Consider the following 6,258-nt stretch of genomic DNA (forward strand, 5'->3'; position numbering starts at 1 on the left):
TAATGGGCATGTTGAGTAAGGAACTGCATGATGATGAATAAGGTTGTATGATGATAGAAGATGCAGCATAATGACCAACATGCTGATGTATGAGACAACATGATGATGTATGATGTAGCATGATGGGCATGTTAGTAAAGAGTAGCATGATGATGAGAATAGATGAGAGCAGCTCAGACATCTAGGTCCAGCACTGTGAAGGTACAACATGGTGCTACACGGTAAGGTGCAGCAAATGGATGAGAGGCAGCACTATGATTGGTGAAGAAGTCACCTTAGAGAATCAGTTGAAGCAATATGTCTTCAACTGATTTCATGCGAATATCAAAAGTCAAAATGTTGACTTCTATTGTAAATGTACTATCTCTCTCTCTTTCTCTGCTGAACTTTAAAGAACATAAAAGAAGAATTGATCAAGGGTTTCCCCACATTAGGGTTTGTCCTTGGCTAGCACCAAATCTTGTGTCCTCTTGTCTTGGCTTGTCTTCTGCGATTTATATTTATGTTCTATCTGCAATTTAATTTAATGCCAATGTCATTGCTAATCTGGAAAAGATATTGGAAAATTAAAATAAATTGCTCTAGCATAGAACATACCTAAAACTAACATGATTTGACAGGGTATTATCACAAGTTTGTTAAGAATTATGGGAGAATAGCAGCACCTGTAACAACATTATTGAAGAAAGATGCATTTTATGGACTCCAGAAGCAACGAAGGCCTTTGAACATCTTAAAGAGGTAATGTGCCAAGTACCAGTCTTAGCTACACCGAACTTCACAAAAACCTTTATTGTGGAATGTGATGCCTCAGGAAATGGAATTGGTGTTGTTATAATGCAAGAAGAAAGACCCATTGCTTTCGAAAGTCGTCCAATCAAAGGAAAGTATTTACACAAAGCTATTTATGAGAAGGAAATGTTGGCAATACTACATGCACTTAAGAAATGGCGACCCTACCTAATGGGAAGTCACTTCAAGGTAAAAACGGATCATGATAGTCTTAAATACTTTTTAGAACAAATATTATCTTCAGAAGAGCAACAAAAGTGGGTCACAAAGATGTTGGGTTATGAATTTGAAATCATATACAAAAAAGGGAAGCAAAATGTTGTGGCAGATGCACTCTCAAGAAAGGATGAGGATGTGGAAGCATTTCTTTGTGCCATTTCTATTATCCAACCATATTGGATAAACGAAGCAAGGGATGAATGAAAGAATGAAAAATAAGTGTGGGCACTCATTCAAAAGTTACAACAAGATCCTAGTACATCTGATACATTTAGCTGGAAAAATGATTTGTTATGGTACACAGATCGCTTATACCTATGTTAGAATTCCCAACTCAAACAAAATATTCTTATGTAATTGCATGCCTCTCCCTTAGGAGGGCACTCGAGATTTTTAAAAACTTACCACAGGGTTAAGAAGGAAATTTTTTGGGATGAGCTTAAATCTGATATTCAAAAGTTTGTGGCAGAATGTTTAATTTGCCAACAAAATAAAGTTGAAACAATTAAGGCCCCGGGTCTATTACAACCTTTATCCATTCCAAGTCAATGTTGGGAGGAGGTTCCAATGGATTTTATCATAGGTTTACCCAAGTCCAAAGGAAAGAGTGTCATCATGGTGGTAGTTGACAAACTTACCAAGTATGCACACTTTTGTGCATTATCTCATCCATTTAAATCTAGTACAATTTCTATTGCATTTATGGAAACAATTCAAAAGCTACATGGAAACCCAAAGATTATTGTAAGCGACAGAGGTCTCATTTTCACTGGAAATTTTTGGATAGAATTATTGTCTTGTCTTGGTACTCAGTTAGCTCATAGCTCATCTTATCATCCTCAATCTGATGGGAAAACCGATATAGTAAATTTTTTTTTGGAATGATATCTTCGTTGCTTTGTATATGATAAATATACACAATGGGTCAAATGGTTTCCTTTGGCTGAATGCTGGTATAACACTTCCTTCCATACTACAACAAACATGACCCCATTTATGGCACTTTATGGATATCACCCACCGTCCATCACATCATATTTAAGAGAAAATTCTAAGGTTCAAGTAGTGGAAGATCACATCGAGCATCAACAACAAGTTATCTAACTCTTAAAGGATAACCTAACTTTGGTACATAATAGAATGAAACAATAGGCAAATCAACATCGCAGCAAAAGAAGTTTTGATATAGGTGACTGGGTATTTATACGGCTATAACCATATAAACAAATTTCCCTCAAGAAAGCTAAGAAGGATAATAAATTATCACCAAAGTATTATGGTTTGTACAAGGTGTTGCAAAAGATTGGTACTATAACATACAAAGTGGAGCTTCCTAAAGCTTCCAGAGTGCACCTAGTTTTATAACATACAAAGTGGAGCTTCCTAAAGCTTCCAGAGTGCACCTAGTTTTCCATGTTTCATGCTTAAATAAGGTTATTGGTGACAAGCTCCCAGTTCAAACAATATTGATAAAACTTGACGGGGAAAGAAAAATCATGTTGGAACCTGAAGCAGTCACAGAAACAAGAACTCGATAGCTACGAAATTGATCAATTTCAGAGTATCTTGTCAAGTGGAAGAACTTACCCGCTGAAGATTCCACATGGGAGGATGAGAATTTTATACAGAAGCATACGGAACTACTCAAGTGTTGAGGAGAAAACTTTTTTGAAGGAGGGGAGCATGTTAGGTTCCTATAATACTAGTGATTCCCCCATTACTATAGTCATTATAGCCACTATTGTTATTATTTTGCCCTAATATTATTATTGTTATGTCAGCTTTGATTATATTGTGACCCCTTAGACTCCTATATATAGAAAGGAGGTTTTGTCATTTGTATATCGAAGAATTTTTCATTTATGTAATGTAAAGGAGGTTGCCCCCTCGAAGAGGCTGATTTCTAAGGCGTTGATATTTCTTTTCTATCTTTTTGTGAGATGGTTTCGTAATAATGCCCAATGGACTTTCCCTGTAGTTTTCAACCAAATCTTTGAAAACCCAAACTCATAACTCAATAAATAGCCCAATATCTTAAAACAACAAATCTAAATCATATAGAGAGATCCCTCTCTGAAGCTGCAAGGGCTAGATCCCAGCTTCCAAAGTGATTTTGTGGTTACCTCTGGGTTTCTCTCCATAACCTTCAGAAATTACAGAGTGATAACAAAAACCACTATTATACACACCTTACGACATCACCAAGGTTATGGGAGACAATATTTTTGAGCTCATAATTCCCCCCATTCCTTGGCCTGCACCCAGTGTTCAATGTGGACCACCTTCGTCCATACTTTCCACCATTGCTAAACATATCAGACATTGTAGAACAGTTAACACCAACAAAGCTAAACCCAGATTGCATGGAACAAGACACAACTGATAGGTCATGGACATATAGATCAAGAACACTCACTAGCAGAATATCCAATGCATCAGGTTATCAAAGTTGGCCAACTCCTACACCATGGCATGTGGCTCACTAAGGACCAAGTTCACCAAAAGTTTCCCCATCTCATGGAGGCACTCAACGTAATGGGGACCATTGCTTCCTAGGGGGGAGGACTGATCCGAGTGGATATTGGTGGCCAACCACCTATTCCACTTGAAACCCCATCATTGTTTCTTTCAATTTCCTTAATTATAGCATATTTTACTAGTTTTGGCAATTTTCAGGTCCTAAACTTTCGGAACCATTTTGAGGCCCTAAACGACAGTTTTTTAGAAAACGGGAAAACTTGGAGCCTACCATAATGATTTGCAGTCAAAACATGTAGTTCTGAGATAGATCTTTCTAACAAGGTATTGTACGCGTCAAACAAAGATTGTATTCCAAAACTACGACCCTGAGAAGTTGATGTACCAATTTACCCCAACGAGGCCCACAGAATTTTGGTGCTTCATCTCCATTTTTTCTCAATAATAAATAGGCCTCTAAGCCTCATTGTAACATAATTCAGAAGGCATGTAGCCACCACATTATTTCTCAGAGATAAGATACCATTGTTTGAGCTAGTTTATTTCCATTTTGAATGTAAACATTTTTTAGTACTTTGTTATTAATGAATTGAAGTTATGTTCTCATTGTAGCTCTATGTTTCTATTTATGTATTTGTTTTATTTCATTCATCATAAATCTAGATCAATCACTCACCTCATTTTTGTGGATGATGTCCTTTTATTAGGAGAGATTTATGTTAATGAATGGAAAATTGCATATCAGCTTCTTTCCTCCTTTGGAGATGTGTCAGACCTCTACATGAAAAAATCTATTTTTTTTATTACAACATCCTAGGATGAGGTCCTGATATCAAAAATTTCAAAAAATTTTGAAGTAGAAACTATTCCTATGGATTGTGGTTTCAAGTACTCGAATTTTTTCTAAAGCCTAACAAATATGGAATTAAATTGGTTGATTTATAAATTTGAGAAGTGGTTGTTGTTGTGGTCTCATAAATGGCTTAAGATGGAGGATAGACTCATTCTGATTCAGTTGGTTATACATAGTATCACCATTTATTGGATGCATTTATTCATGTTTCCTAAAAACATCTTCAAACAGATAAATTCTTACATCTCAAAATTCCTATGGGCCAATACAGGGGATGTTAAGAAAATCCAACTCATGAAACTTGATGAACCTTCTCAGTGGGTGGAAGATGGAGGATGGGGTTTCAAAAATATTAAACAGTTTGGATGGGCGATGCATGTAAAGAATTTGTGGCAATATTTGAATGGAAATGAATTTGGTAGTTGATCATCAAATAAAAATATCTAACAAATCAATCGTTTATGTTGTGTACTAAATAAGGGACATGATTTCAAACCTCGATATCATACATATTGAAGAGCATGATGAAAATAAAATATTGGTTGATAGGGAATCTGAGATGGGAGATTGATTCAGGAATACTGGTGGAGATTAGATCAAATCCTATTAAAGGATTTAGTGGGTTTTAGTGGGGATAAATCTTTGTCTTCCCCACTCACCAAGTACATTCATAACAAAGTTCTTTTTACTTAAATCAAATTTATGTGGAACATGATTTCTTTTCAATGAGTCATTTATGGACTAAAGTAAGGGAGTTTGGTCTAACTAATGATCTATTTTATGTTTGGCAAATGTACATTCACAATTTTTACATGGTGGGTATGTCTTTGTGAGATAATGTAGATATCCTTATATGGGATGGAAAAAATAACAAAGGACAGATCTTGGTTAAATATGCCTATATCTATATATCTCCTGTTTGGCATGTTTTAGAGGGTCGAATTTGGTTTCAAAAAATCTAGAAGTGGGAGCTCCCCCTCAAGCTCAGGTGATTTGCGTGGCTAGTTTGGTAGGACATAAAACATGGGATAATTTAATTAAGAGAGGCTTCATAGGACCTAGGAGGTGTGTCTTATGTAAATCACAACATAAAGGTGGGGTGCACATATTCCTTACCTATCCTTTTGTGACCTCTGTTTGGACAGAGGTATTGAACATTCTGCATATTTTTAATAAATGTGACAATTATTCAATAGAGGTTTTTTTTACAGTGATTTTTGAAATATAAGGATTTTCGCAACCTCCCCTATTATATTTTCTAGGGAATATGCAGATGTCGTAATGCACTTGTTTTTTATGAGGTTTTAGTAGACATTAGAAATACAACTTTGAAGATAACTACATTTTAGGTGAAATTGGGCCTAAATCAAAGAAAATTTCAATGAGTAATATCCAACCCATGGATACTTGGTCCAAATATCCTCTAAGCTCTTTTGATGGAGTGGCATTCAATAAAACTTATGGCAATAGGGCATATATTATTTTGGAGCCTGGTACTTTTTATTACTTTTATTGGAACAATGTGGTTGGCTCCAATAACCGAGTTGAGACTATCGCGCTTTGGAGGGTCTTGTATTGTGCAAAATGGTTGTCCATTAAAACCTTGGATGTTTATGGAGATTCCAAAGTGGTTATTGATTGGGTCTTGATGAGGTCAACATTTGAGCCACCCATGCTCATTAATAGGATGAAGTGAATTAGGGTATTGATCAATAGTTTTCATAGATTAACATTCTCTCATATTTAAAGGGATTAGAATTATGTAGTTGATACACTAGCTAAGGAGGGATGCAACAAGTTATTGGGAGAAATCACTTTCTCAACATTTTCCAATGATACTCTTAAAAGAACAAGGAGAATTCATGTCTCATATACAATCTTATATGTGATATATTAGACAAATCAATAATGATATT

This window comes from Pinus tabuliformis, chromosome 4_2 (assembly GCF_031772625.1).
Source record: "Pinus tabuliformis cultivar Carrire ecotype Pingquan chromosome 4_2, CPIR1, whole genome shotgun sequence".
In the NCBI taxonomy this organism is placed as follows: Eukaryota; Viridiplantae; Streptophyta; class Pinopsida; order Pinales; family Pinaceae; genus Pinus; species Pinus tabuliformis.